This window comes from Astyanax mexicanus, chromosome 7 (genome assembly GCF_023375975.1).
Source record: "Astyanax mexicanus isolate ESR-SI-001 chromosome 7, AstMex3_surface, whole genome shotgun sequence".
Classification (NCBI taxonomy): Eukaryota; Metazoa; Chordata; class Actinopteri; order Characiformes; family Acestrorhamphidae; genus Astyanax; species Astyanax mexicanus.
Genome location: NC_064414.1, coordinates 32,055,136 through 32,069,259, shown reverse-complemented (window position 1 = coordinate 32,069,259; position 14,124 = coordinate 32,055,136). Strand labels below are relative to the sequence as shown.

Sequence of the window (14,124 nt, the reverse complement as noted above, 5' to 3'; positions counted from 1 at the left end):
AAAAGGTGCAGAAGACTGAACTTTATACATGTTTATGTTGTTGATGATTGTGCATTGGCCATCTAGTGACTGGGCATGTGCATGTACTATAAACTGATCTTTCACACTCGTTTCGCTCGGGTTTAGTAATGCAACTGCAGCTTTTAATATAAACCATTTGTTGGAGATACAGCAGAAATGAAAGAGAAAGAGGTAGCGAAAGAGAATACATTTTGTTTGCAACATAGAATTGCATATGCAGCTCTGGAAAAAAAAAGTTTCACAATTCAGTTTCTGAACCAGCTTCTCTGATTTTGCGATTTATAGGTATATGTTTGAGTAAAACTAACATTGTTGTTTTATTCTATAAACTACTGACAACATGTCTCCCAAATTCCAAATAAAAATATTGTCATTTAGAGCATTTATTTGCAGAAAATGAGAAATGGCTGAAATAACAATAAAGATGCAGAGCTTTCAGATCTTAAATAATGCAAAGAAAACAAGCTCAGAAATCAATATTTGGTGGAATAACCCTGTTTTTTAGTTACAGTTTTCATGCATCTTTGTATTTTCTTCTCCACCAGTCTTACGCACTGCTTTTGGATAACTTTATGCCACCCCTGGTGCAAAAATCCAAGCAGTTCAGCTTGGTAGTATTGGCTTGTGATTATCTCTTGATTATATTCCAGAGTTTTCAATTTGGTAAAAAAAAAAATCATCATTTTAAGGAGGTCTCCTATTTTTTCCAGAGCTGTATGTTTTCAATTAATCAGCCTTATTTTATTTTTAAATTCTAAAAGAATAGCTCTGTGCAATATCACAAAAACGGTCAGATCGAGCATGCAGACCAGTGAAGACATGCCAGAGGATGGATTTATTAGGCCTGCATTTTGCAGTTTTTTTGCATTTTGTTGTTACTTGGACGATGCAGCAGAGAGCAAATAAAGCCATGGTTATTGCTTTCAGCAGATCTTAAAACTCTCGGGCAAAGCATGTCCCGTGCCAGTGACATAAGCTAATTTAGTGAGGCAAAAATGGAAAGGGGTTGTTTTGAAGGCAAAATAGAAGCTGAAAGATCGCATTAGGTTTTGACGGCCAATTCTTTTGAAACAGGACAATAGCTGCTATAAACAGAGCTCTTGAAAACTCAGAACTTATGCTTTGTTGAAAACATAAATGGGAGAATTTAAGAGACATTTTTGGTTTGCCTAAGACAAGTCTGCTATTTTTGAAAAGGTGCCACTGTCTTATTATTACAGTCTAAACAGTAATATAACAGTTAGCTGAAAGCAGATGATCCACTGCAGCCAAACCATTGGAGTTTAATTGCTTAAAACTGATTTATTGTGGAAAGATTTTATTGAATTTTATTTTTGAGCCTGCTGTATTTGCAATGAACTCTCACACAAGTAATGCAGTAATGAGTTCGATAGAAACTTCCTGTCATGTATGTCCTAGAAGAATGTAGTTTACAGTTCATACCCTACATTATGAATTACTGTAAAACAGGGTGCATATGTGAAGATACCGTAAATCAGATTTTTTAATACAGCTATGTTCTGATTTTTATATTACTATTATTATTATATAAGTCATGATGTTTTTTGGAACTCAGTTCAACATGACAAAATGGCAATAACAGGATTCTTTCCATGGCCTACAACATGTGTGGCTTAGCAGGGAGCCTGTAGAGTATGTAACTTGTGGAGAGGGGGTTCCCAGTTTTAGGAATTAAGGCGGCAGTTTGAGCAGATCGGCAAGACAGACTGGCCTGCTAACGATCAGAATACCCCCTGTGCAGTAACTGGCAGGTGGGAGAAGTGGTAAAACAGTTCCTTTCCATCCTTTTCCACTCTCTGTGAATGACCTTTTATGACCCTCTCTCATTACAGCGGGAATTGCGCTGGGCGAGAAAGCACCCCTGCCAGTTAAAACAAACTGTTGTGAGACAAGCTAAGGTCAAACTCTCACCTCTGTCTTTGTCATAGTTTAGTCCAGGTTAGTTAAAGCAAACCATCTGAAACAAGTCAAGGTCAGGGTCAGACGATGCACCTAAGCTGCTACAGTTCTGTTGTGTTTTCAGGAACCTACAGTGTTGACACTGCTGTTCATGTAGTAGTCCCTCTGTCCTGCTGTGTGACTTTTCCCTTTTGCGAAAAAAATCAAACTTCCACCATTTTCTTTCAGTAGTGTGTTCTAATTTTGCTCTGTGCAGCACATCTGTGAAAAACTGTAAACAGTAAAACAAAACAAGGACACTTTTTATTTGTGGAGGATCCTCTAAAGTTCAACAATGCATAAGTATATCACAGCATCTTTTACTAGACAGTTTACAGAAAATTACATCCACATTGCACAAACAAAAAATAGACACGCCACAAATTCATACATCATATTCTGACACACTGAGGATGATAAATATGCGCTGCATTCTTTATTTTTTCTTCTTGGGAATTTAACTCGGCTGCATGTATTCAGTCAAGCGTCAAGTGAAATGTAGCTGAATTCAGCAAAAGGTAGACTGCATTGCGCATTAGGTGTTCTGGTGCAACAACGGCCCTGGTTGTCATCACCTGTTTCCTAGCCTGCATGAAGCCACAGTGGAATCCTCCAATCTGCCTGGAGTCCTGGAGCTCATTCTGCAGACTCTCTTGAGAGCAACATTCATCATCATCTTATGACATCTCACGTCTCTATTGCTGCCCTGTTTTCTCACATGGATTTTCTATTCTGTCACCCGGTTCGTTCGTCCTTGCCTGTTTTTACTACTTCTTTCCCAACTTTCCCCGACTTAAGAGATGTATCAGGAATTGCTCAGGTTTCAGAACTGTTGCTTTGTATTGCTAAGATGTTTGCAATATTCAAAGCTATTTCCTGCCGTTCCCCCCCATACACATTGAAGACAAATGACAGGAAATTGTCCAGTGAGTGTAGTTTGGGCTTTAACTGAAGGTGCCCTTTTGCCCCTCATTTTCGCTGACAGCAGTAACTACTTGAGTTTTCATCTCATTAAAAGCTCTTTAAAGGAAGATCTTGTGAAAGTGGCACTGACAAGTGCTCTGCGGAAAATCAACACAGCTTATGTAGAGCTGTGTGGACGTCCCGGCTGTCTGGTGACCGCGTTACAATGAAACAAATGCAGGATCAATTTATGACCCTTCATTTATTTTACTGTAAAATGGTTCATTTAGAGATGTTGTGCCTCCCCACACAGTCAGTTTGTTTCACTCTATAGATCAAACTGTAGCAAGGGGTCTTTAGGACTGTTAGGATGATGCTGTTCAGATTTGTGTTCAGCTATTGGAGCCAAATATGTGTCCTGTCGAAAGTGTTTGCTGCAGAGCGTGGGGGTGGGGGGTAATTTCGCTGAAATGATTGCTGGAGTATTTTGATGAATACCGCATGGCAGAATTTCTTTTTCCTTCTTCTTTTTTTTTTCCTGGACTTGGTGTCCTCTCCTCATGTCCTTTCTCTGGACATCAGGCTGTGCGTAAAAATCACTGGAAGAGTTTCATGTTTTGACTCCCCTCCCCCAGTCCCTTGCACTGGTGAGAGCATGCGTGCGTGCACTCAATGCAAACACAGTGAGTGCATGTAGCTTAGTGTGCTAGTGATGGATCTGAGACTCCAGCAGATGTTGCCGCCTGAGAAGGGAAACATGACTTCTTTTTTTCCATTTCTGAGACATTAAGCAGATGAAGGTTCCTCTATGGTGACATATACATTGAAAATACACACACATTACACACACACATACACACTGGAAACACATTCCTTCAAGTAAATTCTTGCCTGTGGACCCCCCTGCCAAACACACTCACACATGCATACAGATATATACAAGGCATACTGGTCCTGTTTAAACTCCAGACAGTGTGTGTGTGTGTGTGTGTGTGTGTGTGTACGAGAGAGAGAGAGAGAGAGAGAGAGAGAGAGAGAGAAATGAGAGTATGTTGGACATTGTTGAACATTTACACTCTCTGATCATTTGTTGCGCTTGACTAAACAGAACGGTGAATATATGAGACACTAATACATGTAATAGTTTCTTCAAATTATTCTTCAAAAAATATTGCACTGGCTCTGATTTGGCACATTACAAATACAAAATAAGTATATTACATTATATTTGGGTTTCTGATAGTTTTATTTATTTGCTTTTTGGATTAAGGCCATAAGCATCCATTCAAATCCCTAAAAACGTATAAAGAGTTACTTTCTTAAAGATGTATTGGGTATAAGTCTGTTTATAATATTATAATACTTTTTTCCAGCAGAGTGGGCATGTTCTGCAACATAAATGGTACTGCTTGTCAAGATGGTCTTAATGCTGCTAAGATCATTTTGGGAAACTGGGTTCTGTAGCTCTCTCTAGCATTGTGTTTTCATCCAATAGCCAATTGTTCAGCCCCATTTCTTGGTGTTTAATGCATCTCAGCACCAACCTTCAGTCATGTTCTGTTAAGGTTGATACAGATGATGTGTGTATCATGATGTGCATTATGTTGATACCTGACATAGATATAGGTAGTATAAAAGGAATAACCTGAAGAAGAGGTAAGATAAGACATAAGAATTGAATGCACAACCAATACCAAACCAGAAAAACATTATTATTGATTGCCATCTTCATAGAGAGCTACAAATGTCTGGTGGTTCTTGCAAAACAACTGATTGAAGCGTCTCTTGCAATATTCTGTGGGCTTGGATCCATTAACTCGGCAGGGATTACCAATATCAACTTTTGGAACACTCATTTTGTTTTATCCTTGGTAATAATTTTTTCCACTCGTTGTCAGGGTGGACCAAGAGAGATTTTATTTCATTTTGTTTTTGGAAATTTCAACCCTCTTTAGTAACAAAATTCCAATCCTCAGAGAGTTGTGGGAAACTGTAGAGCCAAGTCTAAGAAACAAGACTTTAAAATTATGTTTACTTCCCCAGCTGGCCTTTCAGTTTCAATATCTGTTAAAATTAGAATTGACAAATATACATCAATTAATGTCTCTTTAGTGCATTTATCAAATACACCAATACAACTGGGAATGTAGGTATTCTGACTGTCGAATAAATTAGATCTTTTGCATAATTTGGCTCGGTTCGTGCATTTATTGTGTATTCATGTCAACTGTTCCTCAATAGTACCTCTAAAAATGACTAATAACTTAGCATAGTTAATATATGAACTCTATGAACATCAGTATTGTTGCCCATTTCTTCATGTCCCATTTGTCATCAGAAACTATATTTTTAATACTTTTCCTAGAGCTTCTCCTACTTGCCAGTAAGCAATTGTGTCTGTGAATTGTGTAACCAGTACAAGTCCTGCTCATGCAGCACCACAAAACAGTTCAACATGCTGGCTAACGGGGTTAATTTCTCTTTATAGGAGACCTATTACTCCTTTTGTTTAGGTGGCCTTTATCAGATGTTATTAATTGCCTAAAACTGCTTTGTATTGATTGGAGAGAGCAACAAATGTTGCTGTTCACTCAGCTAAGCACAGTCAAATGTGTTTTTGTGGATTTCCAGATGTGGATGACTGTGGCATCACAGGGAATCAGAATTAGCCTATTAGAGATATAACAATTTAAAAATTGTTTTTGTCACCCAGGGGCATAAAGAGAAACAGATAAAAATCATGTGTTGACATGACTAATATATTTAAAGAAACAAGTGAATCTAATCACTCACTTGATTCTAACATATCTGTATGTTAAAAGTAACAGATCTGTATGATGAATGGGAATGTTATAACCACATGCCAGTTCCACCCCCTCCTCTTTAGTTTATCCAAACACTCACCAAATGTACAATGATTGATTCCAGGGAAACATCCTAATCTTCCTGATATTGGAATCCATCTCTTCTGTTTCAGTCCTGCACTGGCAGTTCTTCAAGTCCTAAAAAACATGCATATTTCATTAGTATGAGACATGGTTTATGTCTACATCTGACATGAGTGCTGTCAAGAGTATACATGTATTTGCTCCTTTGTCATGCCTCTTTTCTGGCAAAATTACCTATACAGTTAGAGGGCATTGTCATCCTGTGGAGCGGTGTTTATGTTGCTGTGCTTACTTACACCTGACAGGCTTGGAGATCTTGGAGATTTTTTGAATGGTCTTAGATCTGTGTCCTCATTTTTAAAAATGAACTGTTTTTGGAGTATTAGATGTTGATGTGGGTTTATTTCCAGCATGTTTGCCTTGCCAGAAACCCAATTTACTGTGAAAAATGTTTTGTGTTTGTAACCTACAATGTTGTCAACATGAAGTTAAAGAGCTGCTGATAAATGTGTTAATTAGCCTCTTCAGTAGAATGAAAACCAAGTTTAAGTCTGTCCAGTGTCAAATTAACTTTTTTCCAAACTACTGAAACACAATATACATTATATTATAAGTTAAAAAACAAGATACATCAAAAGCCCTATCCGTATGGGATTAGTTTCTCAGGGGGACGTCTGTGAAAAATATTTCACACTTCTACTCAGTGATAAAACTCTTACATCCACTGCAAAACAGGAGGACCAGTGAGTTTTTTGGCTTTCTTAGTCACATGACACACTGAGGAATTGGTTCAGTAGCTCCTCACACTTCCACTCGCTGCTGTGTTTACGTGAATCTCCATGGAAATGTGTCCCCAAAGTGAAATTATGGTGCGTGGCAGTGGACAAATAGCTATTATATTAAACTAGAGGTAAAGAAACTCAGATTTAGATCCAGGCAGGACTAAAATTACTGTAATTCAGCCTGAAATTTTCTGCTGTAGTCTTATTTTATTTGGTAAAGCAGGAATATATCGTTTTTGGGCTGTTTTCTGAGGCAAACAGTAGCCGATTTCAAAGTATCTATACTGATGTGCTGGGTTGGTGGTAATAACAGCTGACTTGGGAAGACAAGATGCCATTCTTAAAGTATACAGGTAAACTGACTGCTGGAACTATTCAAGGTATAAATATTTATAACTTTTATTTTGTTTTGACGTGGTGCACATGATTCAAAGGCATTGAATGTTGTGAATCTGTGTTTTTATATAGGGTGACTTATGCTGTATTACAGAAACTGGTAATTTGTTTCACTATTTGTCATTACTGGTAAAAAAAAAAAAAAATCCAAATTACCCCTATTTCGCTAAAGGGTGCTGTTGTTGTGCATTTAACTACAGCACCAGTCAATTCTTAAAGGAACATTAGTGGCGCCTAACGTTTTTAAGGTAAAACTGAAAGTTTAAAAAGTACTTCACTATGCAAGTTATGAATGAGTCAGAATAATTATGAACCATTTTAAGACCCATGTTAGTTGGTAGGGGTTTGGATGGATGGATGAACATTGTTGGGGAAAAGTACATTTTTGAGGACTAGCTTATGAAGTAATTGGAGTTATAATAAAAACCCACCCATGGTCCTTTAATGAGCCAAATGTGGTTCTCCTAAGGCATTGCTAAAATAATCTTTTTTTTAAGTATATAGAGTTGCTAAGAAAGCAAGGAAAATCTTTTGTGAAACTCCTATACGAACATGATATTCCATAAAGCAGATATTGCAATTTTTACTACATGCGTAAACACCCTTGCCCATGTACCCATGCAGATGGATCAATCTTGCAGTCTCCTCATTTGTAGACCATGAAATCATAGAAAAACATATTGCCCTGTTTATGACCAGCCAAATAATAGTGTCTTTGACTTCTTGTCTTAGACATCCAAAGCATTATACATAAGAGCCTTCTTACAATTCAACCATCATAAAACAGTTATTAAATGTCAACTAAATGTCAAGAACTATATTTGAAAATGATTGGAACAAGCTTGATTATTGTTCCCATGCAGGCATTTTCAAAAGAATTGTTCTGCAGCTGCTCATAAATTTTAGCTTGATCAACAAGGCTAATTAAATTAAGTAAACCAAAAAAATGTTTTGCAGAACTTGTATAATCCCTTTGAAAAAAGGGTCCCTGGACAACTTTGCCTCTTGTACATTTACACATATATTAATACATTGGGATCTCTTGAATCAAGCTTGTATTCCTTGTATGAATCAGACCAAGAAGGTACAATTTTAAAGAAAGATATAATTAGCAATGAATTATGTAAAATCTTTATATATTATTTACAAATTAAGGTAGCCGTCTCTTATATTGGTGTGTCTGACTTGTTTATTTGTAAATTCACAAGAACTCAAGAAATCTGATTATTAACCCTAAAATAGTTTCACTGCATGCCTATTCAGATTTTAATAGTCAAAAATATTTCAATCTTATTAATTTTGGCTTGGTTCTAGTTCAATATTTAAAGAATATTAATTTAGGAAAACAAAACATATTACTGACTGGTGTAGAAATGCTTCCAATGTCATATTTGCCTGCACCTGTACCATGACTATAATATATTGTAAATTGTTCTGTGTAACAGCATCTGCGTTATGCCATACAGCTCTGGAAAGAAATAGACCACTTAAAAATTATGAGTTTCTTTGATTTTACCAAATTAAAACATCTGGAATCTAATCAAGAGAAAGATGGATGATCACAAGACATCAACCCAAGCTGAACTGCTTAAATTGTTGTACCAGGAGTGGCATAAAGTTATCCAAAAGCAGTGTGTAAGTTTGTTTGCAAATTTGTTAATTTAGCCATTTCTCATTTTCTGCAAATAAATGCTCTAAATGACAATATTTTTTTACTCACACATATACCTATAAATAGCAAAATGAAACTTATTCAGAAAGTGAATTGGTCTATTATTTTTTTCCAGAGCTGTGATGTAATGTTGCTTTACAACCTGAACATTTTGAATAATTATACGCATGTCAACTGAGTTGTCCTTGTCTTGTCTGATGACTACGTGCTCTAAAAATGTTGCCCAATATTACAGTTAATAGATTATTGATTATGGCATTCTTAATCAAAATGGAACTAAATTAAGAATTTGCAGAATTACTCATGACTGATAAATGTTAAATGTTTCCATATAACCTTCTCTTGTCCTGTCAAGCCTTTTCCTCTGATAGATCTCACAAGTTTTTCTGATATATCCATAGATTTTTGATGAAACCGCTTGTGTGTAAAAAAGCTATAATATTGGATGGCATTTTATGAGTCCATAAACATGTAATGAAATTTGCTCTGGTCTGGAGAGCATGGAGCAGAAAAGTAAAATTGAGTTTTCTGTGGTATGTTACAAAGTCCATACTTCATTCAATTGGTGGCTGGGGTGCTTCCAATGACTCTGGGAGGAGGGGCCCAACCCAAACTCTTTCCTGGTCCTTTTTCACCTTTAAATTGAGTGACAGGACCTGACACCTCTAACTAAAGCCAGATGGAGAGTTTGGTTCCACTGCTAACTGTGCACAGCATAGGACCAGAGGGCTTGATCTATTATGCTGTCTGTAAGCTTTTTGCCCATTAGTACTATTAGCAGGCATTTACTTTGTCCTGTGGTTCACACTGCTAGTGGAACTTTTATTAGATTCACAGAAAAACTGCTACAAGCAAAATGGGGGTTATGTTAACTACTGCATTGCTTTTAAAGTGCCATTTTATGTTGTTTTATTGTGTCGTAAAACTACTGCTATTTTTCAAAGGACTGATCTTACTTTAGTAATCATTCGGAAGTTGTATTTTTTAAGTGTGTAGCGGTCTTAAATAAAGGGAACATGAAAAATAGGTTTCAATAGAGTGCATAAGATGGGATGGTTATCATATTGACTGATAAACATTAAATGTTCCCATATAACTTTCTCTTGTGCTGCCAAGTATTTTCCTCTGATAGATCTCAAGCTTTTTTTTATTATTATTATATACCCATGGAATGAATGAAACTACTAACCACATCTAAACAGGTTTAAAAAGAGTGCATGGTGAGGATGGGATGGTTAGCTTAACAAACCAAAGTGTTAGCAAAGTCTAAGGTGTGATCTCAATATTAAACATTCATATTTTAATAAAAGAGATGGATAATTCCACAATCTCAGGCTCAAACATCAAAACTCCATATTTTTATATTGGGTGGGAATAAAAAAGGAGACACTGCATATGTAGAGAAATTATTTAAACATGAAATGCAATAATTGTATCAGCTTAAAACATCCTGTGTGGTGATTGTAGATTGAATATATCCAGGAGGTAAATTAATCAAAGGTTATCTATAAGAACAAGGTATGAACAATGATGAACTCTACAATAATTGAATTGATTAATTGGCAACCCAACAGTGATTCAGTTTCCCTTTTAGTACTTTTATAAATAAATAAAACTTAAAAAAAAGTAATTACTTATAAGTGGAGTGTGCACAATATTCCTGTAAAACCAATCAGGTATTACCATCATATTATTGCATCCTTACAAGAGCGAGTCAGTGCCATATCTTATAATAGAAATACAAAACAAGCATTTCATTGGCGTGCGTTTTTGGACAGCATTTACTTTGGTGAGTGCTCCGAAAGGTTCTGATCTTTTTTACACAGCATCTGGCAAAAACATGTACTGCAGTGTATCACAGGACTGTCAGATCCTTTTCCTGAGAATTATGACTGTTGTCTGATTCAGCATCTGTCAGCTACTCATGTCAGCTACCCAAACCTGAGAAGTCAAAATTCCTGTTCCTGAATTCCTGTTTGAGAACACTGGCTGGGGAACAAAATAAAGAAAAGGTTGAAAAGAAAAAAACAAAGAGGATACTTTGGTAATAAATGCAATGATTCAGATTTAGTTTAAATCTTAATTTGTTTAATGCTAAAATCATCTGCATTAGCTATATACATCTTTAAAAAAAATTAAGCATTTTAAACCTAATTGACTTGTCTGGAGCAAACAGATGAGACAGATAAGACAAGACTAAGATTGGTGACAGTATACCGGTCCAATGTTAGCCTAAAACTTGCTGTTGTAAACTAAAGCAGCCAGTGTAAAATATTAACCATTCTATGCTAATCAACTGCTTCTGGGGTAAGAAGTTAATCACATTCATTAAATTTTTCACTGGCTATTCATTTATTGGTGGAGAGTACAGGAATAGTGAGACTAGACTGCTGTGTTGGACAAAACCGTTTCAAGCTGCTGAGGCATAACCTCTACAAGAGCTTTCAAGTTGCCCTGTGGTATCTGGCACCAACTAGAACTTGTTATTCTAGCACACCCCGCAGAGGTCAGATTATGATCTGGGGAATTTGGAGGTCATAGTAGCATCTTGAAATCTTCATCATGTTTCTAACACCTTTTCCCTAACTGTTCCACAACATTACCCCACTGAAAGTGACCACCGCCACCTGGACAGCTGAATGTACTTATAGCAGAACACTAACTGCCCATTCTGAGTAGCATCGCACTGATATTTATGGGGGAGAGTGGGGTCATTCTGTGCATCATGCTGTGGCATCAATGAGACAGTGGAACAGTTATAGGGTTCCACGACTCATAAGCCCCCTGAACTAAGGTTACAATAAAAAACAACAACAAAAAAAAATATTACTTGCGAAGATTACATTTCAGATTCAGTGACTTCTTTAAAGATTTATGAATAAGAGGGCTCAGCTTTGACATAAGGGGGGGTCTGGAAGTAGGGTTAAGTCTCCCAGGGGAAACAAAAAAGTCCACATTATGAAACATTTTCAATTAGAAACACAATTCGGGTGTAAAGGGAAACCAGAATAGCACAGGTACAACCCCTGCAGTGTCTTGCTTGCTTTCTGTAATGTCATTACACCAGCTTTTGGTAATTTGGTAAATACAATTACTTAATCCTGCAAAAACACGCACAATGCTATTAATTGCTACATTTTAGTACATCAAAGCCACCCAAAAATCAAAATCAGTCAGTAGTTTTCTTGCCCTCAAAATTAAGTTTATATTCTACAATAAAATACATAAATGTATTGATTCACTACATGACTATTTGAGTTTACAGTAAAGCTATTTATATGAGCAACTAATTACTCAGTACTACAGTCACCAGAGTATTAAGCTTTTAGTTTATTGTTCACACTTTCCCTTCCACCTTAAAACTAACTTTCCCTTCAGTTCACATTCAGCAAAATCTAGAATTATTTGAATGATGTGTTCCACCTTAAAAGCTGTAGAGGAGCCTACACAGCAGTATTTAAGGTGGAAAAATTAGCAGCATTTAAGGTGGAATGATACATTCAAACAATCTTAACATCTTCATGTAAATGTTTTATTGAAAGCAATAAAGTGTTTTTAAGAAAGCTAATAACCAGCTACTATGTTGTAGGCGTGTACAGGTGCTACCACAATGAAGACGTAAACCACGTAACAAGAGTTAACCAGGAATGGTGTGGTCCACAAGATTCTCAGACATTGATACTGTAAATGTACTGTAATATTTGACACTGTTGGTACGAACAGTATATAAATGTTTTGACACCCCAAAACAATAGTTTTTACCCCCTTTTAGGTGATTTAAATAGAAATTAGGGAGGTTCGATCACTTCTAACAAGAGCCACAAATAAAAAAAAAATATATATATATATATCGCATTTCCCAAACCTGCTATACAAATACTGAGAAAATAGACTGGTACAATTGCATATTAAATACTGTTTTTTTTTTTTAAGTAAATCGTGAAATTTGACAAAAGAAAATCATATTTCTCTATTTAATGTTTATTTATATTTTCACTTAAATAAATTAACAAATTAAAGTCTACTACACTAGGCCAGTCTCGTGTTTTTCCTCCCTATTATTTCCCGCCTTCAGTAACAGGTTGCCATAATCGTAGGCAGAGGAAACTACAGCGTTTCCGCTCGTGCTTTCAGGGCACTGCTTGGTGATTAATGGGACTTTAGTAAACCTGCTGGTATCGTTCACTGGGAGATTAGGTCTTTTAACTCTATATTCTGAGAGAAAGATTTACCTCTCGGTGTCTGCCGGGTCAACAGACTCTACGGGGTCTCCAGTCGACAACCTAATGCTTCTGGATTACAATACGCCGCGTAAATAATGTTGTTTTATGTTGCGTTTCAACACAGAGCAGCTACGGTCCTCTCTTCACCTTCCGACTCTCATACTTCCTCCCCTCACTCTGCCCCGCCCCACAGACACTGCACCAATCAATAGGTGAATACCTAAAGCCTAACAATGATTGACAGCTATCTATAGCCAATCAAAAAAAAATATTGTAAACCTTTTATTATTGTATTCAATATTTTTTTTTCATGTTCCTTTTTAAATATGTTAAACGCACATATTACATAAAAAATAGAAAGAAAATAACAACAGCCCACAGTATTTTCTGTGAATATATATCTTTTAGGGAAGCTAGACAACATTTTTAGGTGTTGGGTGGGTGGCCATTATTACCTTGTCTGTGTCTAAAAGTGAGTCAGCATGTTTTTGTAAAATGCTGCTGCTGCTGTTATATAATGACTTACACTGAGACCAAATGACACAAATATTCCATGATTCACACAGCCTACATGATGTGCTCTAAAAAGAATTTACCAATTAAAATGTAAAAAGTGTTTAATTTTAAGTGAAAAAGAATGTTAAGTAATTATTCTCTTAGCTTTGAAAAACAACTTCAAATAATAAAAAAAAAAAACAGTGAAAGGTAAGAAAATATCTATCCATGTAGATGAGCTAGCACTGCTGGCTATACAACCAACAAGCTAACTTGTTAACTGTTGTTTATGTCTACAAGGGAGACAAGGAATTACCTTCATGAAGACATATGGCTTATTCGTACATGGTGTATTAATTATATATTATATAATTTAATAATATTTAGGTATTTAAATATTTCCTCCTTTATTTGAATTTGTGGCTTTCAAAGACATGTAATCCAAAAGTAACAGAAAGTACTCTGATTCTGTTACTTTAAAATAGTAATCCTTGAGATAATGTTTTTCAATTATTTTATTTATTAGGTCATCTGTAATCGATCAACCTGTGTCAACCCTTAAAGAGTCTAAAAGCAGAGAGGGTGTGCAGTTGTAGTGCAGAAAAACGGGCCAAAGAGTCTAAAAGTTGCCGTAATTAAGGAGTTTAGTATTAAGAGACATTATGAAATAAAACATCAATTTGAAAAATCTTAGTTTACACAACACTGTCAAAGATAGATAAAGATAGTTAGTCAAGTAAAATGGTGTGTAAATGAAAGTAATCAGAAAATGTATTATTTAAAGT

The 14,124-nt window shown here is 36.1% G+C and overlaps 1 protein-coding gene and 1 long non-coding RNA gene across 3 annotated transcripts in view; one reads left to right on the top strand and one right to left on the bottom strand.

Annotated features, from left to right (window-relative positions):
• hpse2 (heparanase 2) overlaps positions 1 to 14,124 on the top strand; it is a 71,490-nt gene that overhangs the window by 3,852 nt on the left and 53,514 nt on the right. The gene's annotated exons all lie outside the window — the stretch shown is intronic.
• LOC111195995 (uncharacterized) lies at positions 2,226 to 13,040 on the bottom strand. Of its 2 annotated transcripts, none has more exons than XR_002651933.2 (3): positions 12,854 to 13,040; positions 5,788 to 5,885; positions 2,226 to 3,689 (listed from the first exon to the last, which is right to left on the bottom strand). It is a non-coding gene; the product is annotated as an uncharacterized LOC111195995 (long non-coding RNA). The 2 variants fall into 2 exon arrangements; XR_002651932.2 differs by having other exon boundaries at positions 2,226 to 3,626; positions 12,854 to 13,038.